The 20,669-nt window shown below is 37.8% G+C and overlaps 1 protein-coding gene across 5 annotated transcripts in view; it reads right to left on the bottom strand.

Annotated features, from left to right (window-relative positions):
• Klf12 (Kruppel like factor 12) overlaps positions 1 to 20,669 on the bottom strand; it is a 402,663-nt gene that overhangs the window by 160,244 nt on the left and 221,750 nt on the right. The window lies entirely within an intron of this gene.

Raw genomic sequence — 20,669 nt, 5'->3', positions numbered from 1 at the left:
GACAAAATACCATCCAGCAGCAAACTTGGGAAACTTGCGATGATCTTTCTGTATTTGTGGTTGTCACAAGAACTACTGGGACATGCTCACTAAGTGAAGGCACAAAAAGTTCTGTAGTTTCCCAAAAGTTTAATCATTTGAAATGGTTTAATTATAACTCCCAGTACAGACACCTATGACACTGAAACCTGAAGAAAGTTTTCAGAAAATCCTATATAAGAAAATTTAAATTGTCAGTTTACTTTTTGTTTGATATAACATGATAATTTTGTTTAAGTTCACTAGTATTCTTATACTTTTTTTTTGGTTTTACGAGACAGGGTTTCTCTGTATTGTTTTGGAGGCTGTCAGTCCAGCCTGGCCTCGAACTCACAGAGATCCGCCTGCCTCTGCCTCCCGAGTGCTGGGATTAAAGGCGTGCACCACCACCGCCCAGCATTCTTATACATTTGAATAAGAAAAATGTAATAACAAACATTCTGTGGCTTAACACACATTAATATTCTCAACATAGTATTAATGGGCATGAATATACATCTACTACTTCCTAAGCCGAACAAGTATTTCTGAAAAGCACACTTCTGGAACCAGTGTGTCCATGTTCTGTTGGACAGAGACAACCAGACAACTTCTAATTTAACCAAGTCAACATTCACATTAGTATTATTCTATTAGATGAAAACTCCAAATCATTATTTTCAGTGATCTTGTGGTATCAGAACAACACTTATGTTAAGTTGGTCATTTAATTCTTCGTTTCATGAAAAATTTTCATTTGCTATTCTCTCTGAAAACATGAAAATGCATTTAAAGTTTTTTTTAAAAACACTGTTCTTAAAAACTTTCATTATAGAATATAAATTATAGTTCTATTCAAAGACTACAATAGGCAGTAGTGCGAGGGTGTTTCATTCAGCCACAATGAAAAGTGAAAGAAAACAAATCAACAATGGTACCAGATCAAATGAAAGGAAAACAGGTTGGTGTTTTAATGCCTTTTCTCTCTTCTTGGCTGAAGTTGTTGCCTGCAAAAGCATTTGAATTAGAAATATAATAGCTGAGTGATCTGTAATGCTTTCTGTATAGAATTCTAACTAGGACTTGCACTTCAGGTATTAAAGCTGAGAAACACTTTTATAAACCATCTCAAATACATTATGAAACAAATAAACATGCAAACACTATAAATTGTACTATTTTTGTTCAAATTTGTAGACATTATTGCTCCTCCTACTAGAATAGTATGCTACTTTATTCTTAACTTCATCATTAAGGTTTTGTTTTTATAGAATAATGTTGTTTCTCATCAGTATTTTGTATGTACATAGAAAGTCCTTGATATTGGTCTCTTAACAGATAGTAACTGGTTCATAATCCAAAATTTAAATCATTAAACATATTATAAGACAGCACCAATCTCATTCAGTACATAAACTCTTGATTGGTTACATATTAGACAAACATGAGACTTTTAATTTGGAAGTAATGGTTATTTCTGCCTTATGTGGGAACCAATCTTTACAAGTGGGGAGTTGAGAAGTAGTTCATCCCTGTAGAAGTAGTTCCTCTTGGAAATGAAATAGTGCATTGTCAGAGGAACGAGAAGGGAATTGGGAAATATGGAGTTTATGTAACAAGGTGGCTTCCAAGGAATCAGGCATCACTGAACTTTATGAGGTCCCCCAACTGCTCTGTATTGTGAATGAGAACCAGCTATTTTCATGGATCTATCTAATCTCCAGCTGAGGAAAATACTTCTTCCATAATCATGGTATAGGATCAGATAATGACTCCCTCTCAGGACTCATTGGGTAGATTGGAAAGTTTGAGGAAAAAGCATAGAGAATTCCTAATGCCTCCTAGGTGCCTGAGAATCACACAGCATTCACTTGTGCTCCAAATCTTTGGATCAAACACTAGGTCCTTGGGATATTATGCATGAATTTATAAACACGAATATCATGGAGGCACATGGAGGCTCCTCTCCAATATGTAGCAATTAAAATGAAGTCAGTATACTAAATAATTATGCTCTATCAATATCAAGATAATAAAATCATCATTGTCCCCTTCATCTGCTTTCAGTGTCTCTTCTCCCCAAAATCATTCCAAATCCCTTGAGACACACAATATGGCAGGTATACCTGTTCATACATCCAGCTTTGGGCAGCACACACTTATTTGTAAATAGCCATGTTACAAGGCCTCTAAATAACCATGACACCTCTCCGTCCTCGTTTTAAGAACTGTAAAAGACCTGCAAGGCTCAACCCTGGAATTGTTACTAGGAACTCATTTCTTTGCTTTCCCAAAGTGGAAAGTTGAAATGCAGTCATTCTGGCGTTTGGATCCCTAAGTGGGAAGGTGGAATGAGGTGCTGGGAACACAGTTGGCTGCCAAGAGGGAAAAGAAGCTGAGGGAAGCAGAGCAGATGGGGAGAGTGTTGAAGTATCTGGGACACGGGGCAGGCCTCGAAGGGGAAGGCACACTAAGGAGACAACAGAGATGATCAAAAGCTGGAGGCTACGGGGAATGCTATCCAAAGAACAGAGGAAGATTACACAGGGAAATTTCACCCTCCTTCAATTCTTGACACATTCATGGCCATCTATAGTGGTACTGACTGTTTTTTGTTGGTTTCCAATGCACAAAGATTTTGGCTTGGGAAGCTGTCATATAAGCTGGATTTCACCGTTGATTCCCTTGGTATGGGTGGGGGAACTCTTACTACATCCTCACTGGCAAACAAAAAACAACAAACTTCCTAATGTCACTAGGGATACATGGGAGAACTGGATTTTGTCAACGAGGAATGTAATTTCATTTTCCAGAAAGTTATATAATGCCCCTTGGAATGGTCCACCATAAAATTTCACATTTTAAAACAATCTTTTTAGGAAATAACAGTATAAATACATACAGAAGTCCAGCAAGAAAAATCTAACAATATACTTGACACATGCCAGAAAGTTTGCAAGCAAGCCAAAATCCAAGCAGGGTTACCTATTATATTATTACTTCCTTCTCATGTCAAAAAAATTGCTTTTATACACAAGAATCCACACAAGAACATGCTATACATAGCGCCACAGTGACATGGTTTATTAACCTTCTGTGGGGACAGACTTGAATGTTGATAATCAATAAGCTTCTTCCTGAATAAACAGTTTAAAATGAAAGCTTCTTCAGCTTTCGGCCTTTTGTTGAAGGCGTGTGCAGAAGAGCCCCAAGTCCCATAGCCAGACATTATCAACAGCTGAGTCTTAGTCTGGTCTGCCACGGATCTTTAATTGAGATAATGTATTTTAATCACCTGCGAATCTTAAAAGAAACAACTATGTGTAGACAACACTCTCTCTCTGGAAACCCCTAAGGTACGTAGGAGTCTTCTGGTTGCAGAGGATTAGAATAAAAGGCCATGAAATGCTATCAAAGATGTATATGGTGCCCATTATACCTTTAATGGGAGCAGGGAGTTTTAGGGGTGTCTTACACACACATATTATAGTGACAGATATCTATCAATTACTTAACTAAGTTATGTTTTATGTCACATTTACAAAAATTTTGAGAAATAATTTCAAGTGAATTTTTAGGGCATGTTATAAGAAGACTCACCTAATGTGTCTCTTACCTAGGAAAGGAATTTTTGTATGTTGTTCTGAAATATGAAAAGAAAGTGAAACTTGGAAAAGAATTTCAAAGATATGAATTCATGACCTAGCCCAGTTTACTTTTTATTAACTGCCTCAACTTGAATTCTCTCCAGTTTTAGGGTTTCAGAATAGAAAATAGAAACATTAATTTCAGATTTTTAAAATTGCTGTGAAGACTGTGCTTATGGCAGCAGTAAAAAGAGAGGCAACTGATGAGAATATTTTCTGCTTGGAAGTACAACCTCCAAAGGGAGCCAAAATATTGCCACAAGTATCTCACAGTTAAGTTACTCCCTGTATTCAACTTCAAGATTGCCATGAGTCTCTGAAGAGGTACAGGTCTTGCAAAACAAGCAGACACACATTACAAAATAGAATAAGTTTTCCATGGGACATCACATAGTTAAAAATATCCTGAATATTTAACCTTGGTTTTTCATTAGACAGATTCATAAGAGAATCATATCATAGCTAATGGAACACATTTTATCTAATTGGTTAGATTTCTTGATGCTACAATATGAACCACTCTAAAGACCATAGTTGCTTCTTCCATCTCAATAGTAATTTGGTTTCTATTAAGTTCAGAACATGACTTAAGCCTTAGACATGCAGCTGGAGAAATGGCACAGCAGCTAAGCGTGTGTGGTGCTCTGCAGTTCAGTTCCTAACAGTCACGTATGGTAGTGAAGGCCACCTGGAACTTCAGAGCCCCGAAGCCTTTGGTGGTCTCCATGGGCAAGGGCACCTTTCTTCATGTGTATATATGTGTTTACAGTTTTTTAAGCCGTTTTTTCAGGTATTTCAAATAGATTCTATTTTTGCTGCAAAAAGTAACTAAAATGAACACATACCTGTGTTATTTGATGCTTTTTGTAGCATTACTTTAAATAAAATTCTATTTTAATTCAAGGGCTATTTTTAAAATAAGATATGCGTAAAAGCCACACACCTCAAGTTTTCCCCCTTAATCGTGTCTGACATGAACACTCTGCAACTCTGGCTATTTTGCTTCCAATGTAAAGGCCATCATTCTCCATCTGTGACTATATCACAGACTGTGGTTATATCACACAGTTCTCTCTGTGTTCTTTTATTGTACTGAAAATGGAGCCTATTTGTTATGCTTTTTATTGCATATGTCTTGATGCTCGTTAATTTGTTTTCAGAGATTTATCTTTTTCACATGTTCAAGGGCAGAGTGCTAAACACAAATGCCATAAAAATGTTAAGTTTATAAAGCAGGAAGAAATAAAGTATACTAAAGAGAGATCAACTGTCATTCTCTAATGTCACCCAAGAGCGTAAGAGGAAGTGACTCATACTGTCCTACTCTGATAACTGGTACTCAAATTGTTGACAAAGTTATCTACTTTGTGGAAGGATGACATACTTGAATGAATACTTAAGTACACTGCTTCATAAGAGCATGTTGGATGACAATGCAGGAAGTGATTCTTCAAAAACATACAAGGCAGGGCTGGCAAGACGGCTCAGCAGGTAAGAGCAATTTTAGTCCCTGGGATCCACATAGTGGAAAAAAAGAATCCACTCCCTCAATTCAACCTCTGATTTGTTTATGTACACTCACAATGTAAAAAATCCATAATGTAAGTATAATATCCTTGTGGCTTTCTTTATGTTTAGTGATGTTTACTCCTGAATGAGAATATGAGCCTTCGAAAAGCTTTCAGGACAAACATTCCAACTGTTCCCAGCTTTTTCCTTATTTTCTTGTTGTTACATTTCCCATGACTTTTATCTCGAGGCTTTCATAAGTTACATCATTTATCCAAATCAATCAGAATCAACGTTTACAGTTGACTGCACTCTGAAACTCTGGTGTGGCCATGCGCACTGTGAGGCTGGTTGAATGAAGGGAAAGAGAGGGGATTTTGTTTATGCAGTTTTCAAATTAACAGCAGACTTCCCTGAGTACCAAAAAGACAGACAGACATGCTCAGACATGAATGTCTATATTACATGTAAATACAAATAGCAAAGAAAGTAGAGTGGTAGTATAACCTAATTAATGAATACACATTATGCTTGTTACAAAAGAATGTGGCTTATAAGATATTCTGTATCTTAAACCACTTAAATTCTTCCCATCTGGTCAAGTAAGAAGTACTTGTCCACAGTCAGCCAATGATCTGCTTGAGATACCAGTGAGGAAGCACCTTCACTGAGGAATTGAGTATGACTGGCCTGTGAGCATGGCTGTGGGGCATCTTCATGATTGCTAACTGATGGAGAAGGACCCAGCCTACCATGGAGAGTACCATTCCCCGGAAAGGAGGCCTGGACCATATAAGAAAGGCAGCTCGGTAAGCCAAGGAGAACAAACTAGGAAGCTGCACTTCTCTGTGGTCTCTGCTTCCCTTCCTGACTTGACTTCTTGCTTTGGTTCCCTTCCTTGATGGACTGTAAATTGTTAACCAAATAAGTGTTTTTCCTCTCCACTTTGGTTTGTTTAGTATCCTATCACAGCAACAAAAAGCAAGACAGGAGGGAACATCAAAAAAAAAAAAATCAAAGTAGAAGACCAGAAAACCAGAAAGTTAATTGTCTACTGCCTAACAATTGTTTTTTAACTAAGTCTCACAAAGAGTGTCAAGACATTGTTTTCCTCTCTTATCTAGTGAAACTTTAATATCTTAGATCACCTAAAGAAAAGCAATATCCATTTAATAAGAAGAACAAAAGAATTTCTAAAAGTGGAAAAGGTAAAGTTCCCTCCTTTTAAATCTATAAATGATGTGGTAGTGGATTTTGATGTTAACTTTGCAAATGGTAGAGAAAATAACACATTAAGGTCTTATCAGAAGCACGAATAATTGAATTTATTTTAAAAGTGAGTACATTGTATTTTCATACATGAAGAAAGTTACTATGACCAAGTTTGCTTTCTCCTTCATAGAGATATGATTCAAGATACACAAGTCAATAAATGTAATAAGCCACAAATGGACTTAAAGGTAAAAGTCAAGTGATTATCTCAATAGATGCAGACAAAGCCTAAGACAAAATCCAACAGGGCCTTCATGATAAAAGTCTTGGAGATTGTAGGGCCAGAAGGAACAGAGGGAACACATCTCAACACAATAAAAGCCATGCATGAGAAACCCACAGCCAACATCACCCTAAAGGGAGAAAGGTCAGAAACAATCTCACTGAAGTCAGGAACAAGACAGGGATTTCCACTAGCCATACTGCTTTTCAACATTGTGCTCAAAGTACTAGGTGGGACAATTAGGCAAGAGAAGAAAATCAACAAGCAACAAACAGGGAAAGGAATTTATCCTTAGAGAATACCTGGTCAAATACATGGGATTCATAGACTCCTTCTATGCATAATTTCTCCTGTTGTCTACATCTTGCATTGGTGAGGCATGCCGGGGAAATGGAATGACAAAGAGTTTACGACAATTGTGTGATAGATTATATTGAGTTTGCCTACTCAGGTGTAACTTACAATGATGGAGGCAAACTCACCTTGGCATTCCTCTTAGCTAAAACACTTTATAAAATAAAGACTGTAAAACACCTAGAGCAGGGGCCAGGTCAATAGATGACAGTAAATTATCTAATTAACAAGCAGGTATCAGATGATCACTTATAGTCTCAGTACTGGGGGAAACAGAAATAGTCGGATCTCTGGGTCTTGCTGGGTAGCCAGCCTGGCTACTCAGTGAGTCCCTCGCCAGTGCGGAAAAATCTGTCTCAATTCCCAGCATCCACATGGCCTCTAACAACTGTTTGTAATTCTGGTTCCAAGAGGGATCCACTGCCCCCTTCTGGCCTCTGTGGGAACTGCATGCACATGGTACACAGACTATGCAGGCAAAACATTTGTATGCACAAAATAAAAATAATATTAAAAAATTAAAGTTTGACTAGAATATAAACGATATCAATTTAATATTTTTGTACTATTCTACATAGAACACGATCTCTTAACTTGTTTAGTAACAAATACACCAAGAGACTATAAATATTATTGAATAATATTTATGGTTACAAATCTTTCTTCTTGGGAAAACAGGGACAGGCAGATTACTTCAAGAAATTATATTTGGACAATGAATCAATTTGAGGTTTTGATGAAATAGAATAATTATTGGCTGATTTTTATAGTAGTGAAACTTACAGCAGAAAATTGGGCTTAAAAATAGGAGGGAGCAAACAATGATAGTTTTAATGTAGCTATGAAGTAGAGGAGTGTCGGGCACACAAGACCAGCATTGTGGCAGTCAGTGTGAGGTATTAGTCTCTGGTGTAGGTATTAAGGAATCATTTGCTCTCCCAGTGGTTGGGGAAGCCTGGGGTATAGTGTTGAATGCCACTGGAAAATATTTTTGGATAATGCTAAGTGAAGGGAACTGTTAGTGGACAAAATTGAATATGAAGAATAAATTTGGTCCACAGAAAACATTTTTGTTTACACACAAAAACAAGAAAAAGGGCAGAAAAACTCTAGTTTAATGGAGTCTCCGTTAAGAGGATGTGTGGTGAACTATATTTCATCTTAAACTATTTCACTATATGTATATTTTATGAAGTGAATCTATGTCACTTTAAGATAAAAAGAAATAATATTGTAGTTTCAGAAGTTATTGAAAACAATGTCTATAAAATGTATTTGTATTGACTTTTAATGAACACCCTTTTATCTAAATCCCAATCTCAATATTTTTATTAATACAAAAGAAACTTTAGGGGAAAAGTCTAAATTGATGTGAGTCCTTTATAATTTTTACTTTAATATTACTGTGTGTGTGTTCTTAAGGCTCCACAGCATCTTCAGAGGAAAGAAAACAGAATATGCTGCCATGACAGAAATCACAAACCTCATTGAAGCTCAATTTGCCAAGGAAATTACTACCATCGGGTTTTATTGGTGGCATGAATATTCTATAGAAATTATTGTGCTCATTCATCTATCGTCAGAAATTAAGCTAAACAAGTTAGCCAAGTATAATTTATCACTACAGGCATGTAATTCTGTAATGACAGTGGGTTAAAACCATGGTTCTCAAGTTCTCAGTAAACAACATCTTTGTACTTGAGAAAGTACCATCACCATTCCGTCACCAGGTATCAGTTTGACAAAGTCTTTCCTGTCTGCATGGAAAGTGTTCACACTTAGATGGTAAGCATTCAGTGAACATTATAAATGTATAGTACTAGCTATGTGGAATGTTCACCACAATCCATGTAAGGATGCTACAAAAGAAGTAAGCCTCTCCCATATCCTGAAATTCAATGGTATTTTCATCACAATTTTAGAGACCTGCATTCAAGGCATAGAAATTCAAACACAAGGAAGAATTTCAACCCTACATTCGATAAAAATAGGTGGTTTTCCCTTGCATGCTGGTTCATGCCTACAATACCAGCACTCTGGAAGCAGCAGCAGCAAAAAAAAATTGTTAAATGTACAAAGGCAGCCTGATCTACATGGGAAGTTCTAGGCCAGCCAGGGCTACATAATGTGAATCTATCTAAAACAACATAACAAAAACCAAAAGGATGACAGTGTGTACTTGTTATAAGAACAGGCATAAAAATCCTTTGAAATTATGAACTGTCTACATATATGCATCTCTATATCCATATGCCTTTATTTTTTTGTGTGTGGTTTCAGATTTTGTGCTTTAGGGACGTGTGTGTGTGTGTGTGTGTGTGTGTGTGTGTGTTATCTGTGTTAATCAAAAAGCCTGTTTGGGACTGAAGGGAACCGAAGTCATATATTCTCCAGGCAGTCTTCAAATCACTTAGAATCTGCTTATACAGTCAAGATCCTAAACATAAGCCCATGAACTCCAAGTCACACCCATGAACATCTTGCACAGGAACAACACCATGCATGTGTAACAAACATTACAATGATTATTTATACTTTACAGCATCTCAATGCAGAAAATGTGAATAGTTGTATATTTTATGAATGGAAACAGACATTGGAAGGCCAAGAGACATGTCAATGGTTTTATAGGTAGATACTATTCAAATAATCTTCAACAAATTCTAAGCATGAAATCCATGGTGTTAGTATAAATGCAATACTGACTCCCACGTCTGATTTATAATATATGTATAATCCTCTGTAATAACAGGATGAGCTGATGTTATCACTTCTACAAGACATTATTCAGTTGTTGCATGCAACTCAATGACTATGGTGTCATTTACTAGAGAAGAAAGAGTCCAAAGGTTAAGTAAAAGCTCTCAGAGACTTAATAAACATATCTTAGTATGATTATTTTTCCATTAATAGTTGCCCTTATATCTCTGAAACAACATCTGCGTGTTATTTGACTATTTATTAGTGAATAAACGGAAAAAGAAGAGGCAGACACATTAATCAAGTCTCTCATCCAAATAAAAGGAACCCAGTTCCCAAGAGATAAAGTTACTCTGTGCTATGGCTTTAAGTGATTCCTGTGATGAAATTTCAAATTAATTACTGAGTAAATAAGCAAACTCTTATTTACATGCTTCATTTTCTCCTTAACATCAGAACTTCCAGTTGCAGTAAAATAGCCAACATTCAATTATCTGCAGTCATGGAGGAGATCATGGCATAAGTAATCCCAAGTGACAGATAATCCAAAAAGCATTTATATGGGGTTTTTAATTCATTATATGATTCCTGCAGATTTATCACCATAATTGTATTTTCCCCCCACAGGCTCATATTAAAATCCATTTGTAGTTCTTGAATACAGGCCAATCAACAGCGGGAAAAAGTGCTTCAGACGCCTGCTGGATGACAAAGGGAAGCTGATTTGTTAGAAGCATTGCTTTCTCACAGAGAATCAACTTGGAGATGAGATAAGCAGGAGTTGATATGCAAACAGTTGTTCACATTTGTTAAGCACATGAGAGCTCTAACTAAAGCGACAGATGATGCCACATAGTGGAAGAATGAAGGGCAAAAAAATATGCAAGACTTTCGTTTGTGTGACGGCTGTGCCTTCATTCTGTGAACACAGGAAAGTTTCTTAACTTGCTAAATTTCCAATCCTTGGTCTTATGACAATGGTGCTGATACTAGCAGTTACATGGCAAAGGGCAAAGGTGTTTAGAATTAAAACTGTTAAATGTGTAGTGCTTGTCATGTTGGAGACTGGTTGTAACATTTTATTATAGTTATTATCTATTTCACTCTAGAACTAAAACTAGAAAGATTATGAAATATGATAATGTGTATCAAGTTGGTTTCCACAAAATGAGATGAGTTCTTCGATTGAATAAATTACAATGTTAATAGGATGGTTACATATTAGATTATACTCAAAGTCTAGTCTAGCAATTGTCAACTGTCAACTCTAAATACTGAAAGACAGAAGTCCTTGTTTTGAATTGATGGTGCCACTTTTTTAGAACTCACACTTAGAGTATAACATTCAGCGGGAACCTCCAGCTCACTCTTGTTTGATCCAGAAAACCCCACTCCTCTCCCTCCAAACCGCACCCTCGCAGAGAATCTCCAACAAAGAAAAGGAGCTAAGAGCCCAGTTCTGCATTCTTTTTTTTTTTAGTTTTTTGAGACAGGGTTTTGTTTTGGAGACTGTTCTGGAACTAGCTCTGTAATCCAGGCTGGCCTCAAACTCACAGAGATCCGCCTGTCTCCTGAGTGCTGGGATTAAAGGCACGCGCCACCAACTCCAGGCCTAGTTCTGCATTCTTGAAGGCTGCAGCCTCTTCTCTTCTGAAGTTGCCAGTAGCCCAAGTCCTCACCTAAAGGTTTTGACCATACTTGGGCATAAAACCAGTTTATGCTGGACATATCACCACTCCTCATCTACAGGCCATATAAGCTCCCTGCTTTAGTTGGGGTATGTGACTTCTCCAGGCCTGATGGCTGGGGTTGGAGGACTCAGCTGGGAGTTTCTCTGCTCAAATAAATCTGCTTTTTTTTTTTGCTTTTTGCTTTTTAATTTGGCTTACACTAGCTTATTGCATTGGCAGTGGAGAAACCTACTATTGCAATAGAGAACACCTATTAGATATATTGCTTGGAGTAAGAGGGAGTCTATGATAGAGTTGAATATGGAGAAATATCCCAACATAAACATAAAGAGGTGGTGGTACACACCTTTAATCCTAGGATTCAGGATTAGGAGGCAGATGGATCTCCATGAGTCCAAGGCTACACAGATCTACACAAGACTGTTCCAGTCCAAAAGAGAAACAGCTCACACAAAGATGATCTGGCACCTGGGATCACACACCTTTAATCCCAGCACTAGGGAGGTAGATAAGCAGGAGCAAGGTCTCAGTAAGAGGCATTCATTCTCCAGCCACATTGAGGATAGGAGACATTGTTCTCCAGTCACATTGAGAACAGGAAGATATTAAAGTCTCAGGATTCTCCAGCTACACTGAGGAGGGATTGCTACAGTTTAAGGTTTGGTGGGCCAGAATCAGCCCTTTCAGCCTGAGCTAAAGGTAAGAGGCTCGTGGCCGGCTACTTTGCTCACCTGACTCTCAACTTGAATCTTGAACCCCAATATCTGTCTCTGGGTTTTTCATCTATCCTGTTACTGAGCTCCCCCCAAAAGGGGAGGAGTTTCCACAAAATGAAGTCAATGTTAAGGTCTCATTGATTTCTTGTGCTGAAGCCATGGTTCATGCTAGTCATGGTGGAAAACTAATATCTGAAAAGTTCTCTAGATGAGATTATCCGAGATTATCCAATTTGTGGACCACACACTTTTTTTTCCCTTCATTAAACTAGGCATTTTTCTCATGATATGCTTCATGGAAGGCACTCAAGGTAATGAAATGGAAACCAATCTGAAATAACCTGGAAAAACAGCAGGTGATATGTGGAAAAAGAAAAGACTAATATTCAATTCAATATTGCAATTTGGAACTGGGTTGTGGACACTGGATTGTATTTCTATACATGGTTGCCATGATGATTTCCTCCAAGGAAAATCACAGCACATAGTGACTGCTCTGCTTGTGTTCCTTGCTTTACTTAATCTTGGCTATTCAAGAACCAGCTGTTCTACCTGATCGTCAACATAAGTGTTAAGAGGCAGACGACAGATGGGAACAACCTCAATGGTGTGGCAACTCCTTCAACACTCAGTATTGCAAGGCTGAGTCAGTAAGCAGTGAGGACAGTTGCATCATTAGCAACAATGTGAGAGCAGTGAATTCCCCATCTCAGCTTTTTCACAGTGATGCTCAAGTTAACAGAAGGGAAACCAATCCAACCCCCATCCCTATCCCCTCAATAGATACCTAGGAATTTAAATCTACATTACATTTCTGTCCACTTAGAGTCCTTGGAATAGTGTGTTCCCTAAATGCTCTATGACTGACATAATCATAAGAAGAAAAAGTATGGCTATAGATGCTTTGAAAATGTGAAATTCCTTAAAGCTACCACCCAGCAACCACTGTGGGTTCCTGAGCCCAGTGCAGATGGAGTTCTACTCTACAAAATTGCCCCTCACATTCTCCACAATATTTGTCCTCAATGACATGTCGGTTCTCTCCTGATTTTACTGACACTTCAGAGTTTTGTTTTTTACACCTTGTTACCGCTGCACATAATTCCCTCTTGACCATTTCACCCCCCAAACTCAAAATTTCCCTAATGCATATGAATCTTTGAGATGCGTCTCAGACAGTCTCTCTGCCATGAGGCATTCTGATACTCACTTTAGTCCAATTAGGAGATTTCTTCTAGAACCCCACATACACGCCTAGTCAAGTTTTCCACTTGTCATGATACACACACAGACACACTTCACATTCCTGCCCTGGCTTCCCTCAGTGATGAACTGTGGTACGGAAACGTAAGTCAAAGTAGAAGAAGTAGACCCCTTCTTCTCCTGGGTTGTTTTGGATCATGATATTTCTTGGGGCAACAGAAAGGAAACAAGAACACATAGGTAAAGAAACATAAAAGCAAAACATAATTTCATTTGGTATTTTGAAACAACAGAGCTTGGGATATGATTAGACAGTTTGAAGATTATGAAATCTTGAGTGTGAGAACCAGGGATGAGTTGGGGAGGGGGTGCTTTAAGATAGGAAGCCATCAGGAGAGCCCAATCCTTGCTCCAGACAGAAGAGGAAACTTTGTTCCCACCAATCAGATAGTCTACACTGTAGAAGACGCAAATCGCTTAGCTCAGAAGCAGACACTGGTCGTAATGGATCCTAAACCACTGATGGCCTAAGTCTGCTGTGGCTGGTTGCTTTCCCCTGCCTGCATTTAAAAACTTCCCTACCCCACTTTCCTAAAATATCCTCCTGAGTAGGTATGAAGTTGCTAAGTAGCAAAAGAAATGGAGTGCTGCTGGAAGTACTGTTAGTCTGGCAACTAACAAAACATAACTTATGAAAAACAATAGAGAGCGTTGTAGAACTGAACGCCCCTGGCCCAGCTAGGGACCGTGACCTGTCAGAGGCAAAAGAATCTGATGGATCTTCTTGAGATTAGAATTTGATTTTATCCCCTGCCACATTCCAAATACCAGATTTTTTGTAAAGCAAAAATGAATGAGTGAGACTATTGATTTTAGATGGTTCCTTCTGTTTGTGCGCATGTGCAGGCATGCATATTTGCACACATATATGTGCAAACTTGTGTGTGCTCACAAGAGCAGGATGGCAGCTGTTTTTGTTCATGGGCTCACGTTAGTTTTGTGATCACTGAATCTGGATTTTGTAGTTGGAGTAGAGACAGGCCAGAAAGCTCTGGGGATCCACTATGCACCCGAGTTTGCACTTGGATGCTGGGGAATAGGACCTAGGTTCTCATGCTTGTTCAGCAAGTACCTTATCCAAGGAGCCATTTTCTCAGCTCTGGATGACTCTCTGTCTGCCCATCCCTGTCTTAAATATTCTTTTGATCACTCCTGTCACTGTTTCATCTGCTATGCTGTTACAGTTTTAAGCCTGGAGGAAGAATCTATTATGTCAAGTAAGTGTGTGTGATAATAAACGGTAAGTAGAATCACATCAAAAACTTAGAGTGAAAAACTAATTACATCATTTTATCCTCGAAGGTTCTAATGGATTCAGCAACAGACCTAAATGACTATTTTTATTACCTTAGCCATTTGTTAATGGCCTGTTAAAACAAGCTAATCAATGATCAATTTACCAATCTCGTCCTCACCTCTGCCCCACTTCCAAATGAGAATTCAGTAAGTGGCAAAAGAAACCACTTCAGCAGATGCAGCCTCTAAAAATAAGCGGGAGGGAGAAAAGCTTACATCAGTAAGCTTTGGGAATCACCTGTCACACCGGAGAGAGAATTTCTTCTCAGAACTTTATTACATGTGGTTGAGATTGCTACCATTTCCTCATTGGTCTGATTTTAGATAGATTGACATGATCAAAACTCTGTTCTCTATTGGCAAAGGGTAGTTACAGAAGCTCTTGCCATTCTAATGGCGAGAACTCATATGCTTCTCATACACATGCTGAGAAACAAATTGGGTGGCAGATCCTAATCTAACTGGCCACAATTATATTGTATCATGAAGGCACTGGGAAAGAGTTTCTGAAGCCCAACTTTATTGTTTCATACGTCTATGTTTATTTTCATGTTCCTATTTATTTTGTGGGTTTTTCTGAAAGCCAAAGCTCCACTCGGTTGAAATGGTTATCAATTATTTTGTCTAAAAACTAAGTGAACCGGTGTTCCATTTATGTTTCAGGACAAATAGAAATAGTACGAAAATATTCAGTATGCTCTTTTCAGAGGAAAGAAAATGTTGAGTTTGAACTATGAGTAAATCATATTGCTTCAAAATATCTAAGAATAATTGGTATTGGTGATGGATTCAAAAGCCCAACTCTGGTGTTTGAGAAGGCCCGGGGCATTCCTCATTCGAGCAGTAGACATATGGTGCCACTCAAAAAAAGGCACTGAAGCAAATAATTCGCTAAATATGCAAATGAATACAAGGGAACTTGCTTGGAAAAAGCAAGCCGGGGAACCAAAGGGTAGCCTGCCAGTGAAGAGGTAAGGCTGAGGGCTGTTCACGGGGGAGCATAATGATGAGGTCAAGAGCAGCCCCCAGAGCTGTGGGCTCCTTATTATGGACATGGCAGTTCTGAACTTTTATTGCTGAGCTTTGGCTCATGCTATGATGATTTCAGATAAGGTATTTATGGAATGTCTGAATATTTGACCTTGGAACTTTATGGACACTAGATGTATTACTTTTTATGGAGAGAGTAGGCCATTCTTTATGGGTTTATTATTCATATTTTCAGCAAAGAAAGAAAGCTGGCATGGGCCTGGGGGAAGGGAACATGGGCGCTTCTCGTGGGAAACATTTTGTGGCTGCTCAGTGAGCTTAGGCGATTATGCATTCAATAAACTAGAACAGATTGTAAATCAATTAGTGAATCTTTCTAGAAAGCCATGTACTCATACAGAATAAATCACATGATGCTCTTGCTACAATAAAGTTCAACCTTGGTAAACCCAGTTATTTAGGGAAATGTCAGTGGACTGCTGATGTCAGTCTATTGTGAATTAAAGTAAGTTCAAATCCAACAGACAGTGATACAATTTAAAATAAAAAAGAAAGAAAGCACAGAAAGGACTCAGAGACTGGACCAATCTAACATGTCCTATTATATTCTACCACCCAACGTGGGGAATATGGCCTATTTGATTTATAGCACCAAATGCTACTAGTTCATGTCACCAAAACTAAGATATATGATAGAACGAACCATTACCTTTCTAATTTATTCTTTATTAGTAATGTGATAGCTCCAAAATTTTCAGTGATTGGCATAAAAATCTCAGGAAACTGTTTCCACCAGTTCAATTGAAATATTGAAGATTAAAACTCTTCATGCTGGACCCAGCTATCTGGGAAGTTGAGACTGCTGATCATTTGAGACCTGGAGTCTGAGATTTGGAAAATACAGTGAGACTCAGGGAATGAATGAATGAATGAATGAATGAATGAATGAATTTAGGCCTTACTTTTTATAAAGTCCCAACTATCTTTTATATTTTTGGTTGTGAGCCTAGCCTTTAATGGCTGAGCCATCTCTCCAGCCCATAAAGTCCCAACTATCATGAACCGTTGCTAAATATATATTTTAATTAAATACTTGAGTGGTTAGATTAATAATAAAAAGTAACAATAAAGAATACTTAAAGAAGCAAAATCATTGCCCAAACTACAAAGATCCCCGACCAATGGATATTTTTAAGTATTTGATATTTTAAATATTGTAGTATTTGATATAAAAAGAACATGACAAACATAGAAAAGTTTTATACCATAGTGACTACCCACAATTAGCATTTCTTATATCTAACATTCCCTCTTTATCAAAACTATTTTTATGACACCCAACCAACTTTGATGGATATTTTATATTGTTCGATATTTTCAAATTTTCCATTATAATTTTTATCTGTCCTAGAAGTAATTTCTTAAGTTGTTAAATTTCAGTGTATGGTTTTTAATAGCATTGTCTTCTTGTTAAATGCAGTAGTTAAGGGTGGCGTGACAAGAATATTCTGGCACATATTTTAACCCCGTTTTATAACTATTGCAAGTCTTTGAAAGGATACTTTTTTTCTAATTTATTTGATGCAGGGTTCTATACATGTGACTTTTTGTCACTAATTTTTTACTAGGCTTTCTTCCTGAACTCAGTAAATGAGAATATGAAATGAAATTTATTTCCATGTGGGTGAAGAATTTTTTTTTGTTTTGTTTTTTTGTTTTTTGGTAGTTTTTCAAGACAGGGATTCTTTGTGTAGTTTTGGAGCCCATTCTGGAACACACTCTGTAGTTCAGGCTGGCCTCAAACTCACAGAGATCCACCTGCCTCTGCCTCCTGAGTGCTGGGATTAAAGGCACAGGGAATTTTAACACATCTTGTTTATTCAATTTTGCTTTTTGTTTTCTTCCTATTATTCTTAGTTGTTTAAAAGTTTCAATCATTATGTCATGCTGATAACTGATGGTGAAATATCTCTCCCTCTATAATGATACTTTTTTAGTAAATTATGAATACTCTGCAACAAAACAATTTAACTATGTCAAGCATAGTCCTTGACCTTCTACTTTCAACTCTTGTCCTTAGGTTAAATGTTTGCTTGAAAGCTATATATAATTAAGCTTGAATTTCATATCTTAGCCCTTTGTCTTTGTTTTCTATTAATGTGAGACAAATTATAACACTTTCATTGGCTTAAGAAAATAATAAAAATTCTATCTTACAGGATCCAGGAAAGAAGTCTCGGCCCACCCTTTCAGCCTAACTGGTCTCTGTTTGCTTTTAAGGTTGATCAAGACACATTTCACTATAATGGTGGAGGATTCTGCATTCTAAGATTTGACTTTTTACAGCCTTTCCGCTTTATGACATTTCCTGTGACTAGTCTGGGAAATCTTGTCTTTCAGAAGGAAGATTCAGGCTTTCCTTAAAGCCAGCTGTGCATGTGAACACAATGTACTCAGAGGTATAACGTCCAGAAGATTTGCAGTTCCAGGGATTATGCAAGGCAAGTGCCCTGGGCTCAAGCAGACAGACTCTCAGGGGTAACCCAGAACCCTGCTTAACACACTCATTTACTTCCACTACCATCAGTGGTGTTTTAGTTAATGCATGCTACCCCTTTGCGTCTCATTTGTGCTTCTGCTGAGTTTTTCCACTTTAAAAAAGGGAGAGTTGCTTTTGTGCTTTATCTTTTATGCTGTCTTGTTTATACTAGTCTTGGCACTTGTGTATTGTACCCTTTAGTACTTAATGACCACTATAAAGTTTAGCATTTTAGCGCTATCCCTCTAAAGAAAACAACTGAATCAAATGCTAGTCACGCAGTAAAAGTATATTTAAAACGAAATGACATGTGTGAATTATGAAATATGTACCAACTATTTGTCATTCTTTTTATGTTTCCGATTGCCCTTTGGGAACAATTCTTTTTCTGAGAGCATAATACTTTAGAAGTGGTGTGTGTGTGTGTGTGTGTGTGTGTGTGTGTGTGCATGCGTGCGCGCGTGCGTGCGTGTGCGTGCATGCCCTTGTTTATGTGGGGGTGTGCTTGTGTGGGAACTGATGCACTCATCCCTGCATTTGGAATTTGAAGTTTTATTTTTAATGTGCAGTCTCCTATTGAGCCTAGAGCTTACTGTTTGGATTAGAAAAACTGACAATAACACCTCAAAATCTTGTCTGCATACCTACTTCTAGCACTGGAATTGCAGATGTGATACCATGTCCAAGTGTTATCTGGTCACTGGGGATCTGAATTCAGGTCATCATACTTACACCACCCAGTCACATCCCTAGTGTCCTTGAGTCTCTCAGAATGAATTATTGACATCTCTTTAACTCTCAGGGTTTTGTTTTTTGTTGTTGTTGCTTGTTTTTTTGTTTGTTTTTGTTTTTGTTTTTGCTATTCTAAAAGGTGCACTGCTGAGCCTGGTAAGGCAGACCTGAATCCCAGTTACCTGGGAGTCTGATTCAGGAGGTCTAACAGACTAGCTTGAGAAAACCATTAAGAGCCTGTTTCACGATGAAAAATACAAGGGTAGAGATGCAGCCCAGTGGCAGAGTGCTTGGCTAGCAAGTTCAAGGCCTAGGTTCAAGGCCTAGTACTGTCCAAAGAAAGAAAAAAAGGTGTCACTTTTTCTGTACTTTGGTAGGCGTTCTGCAGGATTATAACAGATTACAATACAGCTGCGTTTTTAACTTTCTCATAACATCAGGAAGTATTATTTTCCTGCTCTTTTCCCACCATTCATGTTAAGATGATATGTTTCATTTTGGTATTGCCTTTATAAACCGATGTGTTTTTCTTGCAATGAGTCTTTAATTTCTTTGCTTTAACATTTTTGTTTGTTGTGTTTGACTTTGTTGTTCTAGCTGTGTAGTTTAGGTATTGAGCCAACCATATTTTAGTTATAAAAGTTCAAGGTGACTTTATTTTTTTAAGAATTACTTTATTTTGATTTTATGTGTATGGCTGTTGTGCCTGCAATGTATGTCTATGGACCACAGGTGTGCAATACCTGAGGAGGTCAGAAGAGGGCATCAGAACCCCAAAGAGTGGGGTTACAAAACTAGCATGTGGGTGCTGAGAACTGAACACTGATCCTTTGGAAGAGCAAGTACTCTTAGCCACTGAGCAATTTCTCCACATCTAGATCAGTACAGTGTCTTGGGGTAATTGAATTCAGTGCTACATAATAAACCGTGTGTGTATGTCTATGTGAGCATTTGTTAATTGCGGGAAGGTATTCAATGGGAGGTAGGGCAGCATCTAGAGGCCTCTATTGTTCTTCTGTTTTAAGGTAACTTTAGGCAGTGTCCGATCCCATATGTTCTGATGTAGTACTAGCAATAAAGAACAAGTGACCAAAATATCGTGATTCATTACCAATACTTCTTAAAGTTTTTCCTGCATCTTTCCAAAGGTCAGTGCTACTATCACAAATTGAACCACAAACAAAACAATTTCCTACATTCCTGAGTTACCTCTCCACAGTTTGAACAAAGTACATTCTGTCCAAAACACCTTCCGTAATGGGTAGGGTGTCAAAGGAACTCTGGCAAGCATAATCAGAGTAGATTCTTTAAGTATGCCTATATATATGCAACAAAATTGATAAAAAGAAATTCCATTTGTTCCTCAGAAGAAGTTGTTTCTCCCAAACAATTCACTATTATTTTACATCTATTAACACATAGGTAAATATCTCAGTTTTCTGAGTGCTGGTATTATGAGTATTATGGGTATACATAACTAAAGATAAAAGAAACATTGCCAAGTACTCATGAAATAATGACCACGAGCACCCTTGTGTTTGTTCGGTTCAGCTTCTCCTGAACTTCATCTAGTGACGCTCAAACAGCAGTGAGCAGTCACATTAGCAGCCATAGCACACAGAATAAATCCCCAACACAAACAGTTGTTCTGTCTCCATTACTTAATCAGGAGATTTCTCTTTCACCAAAGAGATGCTTAGATGGTTACTACAGCTGCTT

Source organism: Mesocricetus auratus, unplaced genomic scaffold, assembly GCF_017639785.1.
Source record: "Mesocricetus auratus isolate SY011 unplaced genomic scaffold, BCM_Maur_2.0 Super-Scaffold_2245, whole genome shotgun sequence".
NCBI classification, from domain to species: Eukaryota; Metazoa; Chordata; class Mammalia; order Rodentia; family Cricetidae; genus Mesocricetus; species Mesocricetus auratus.
The sequence above is the reverse complement of the archived record's forward strand: the minus strand, read 5'-3'. Positions and strand labels throughout refer to the sequence as shown.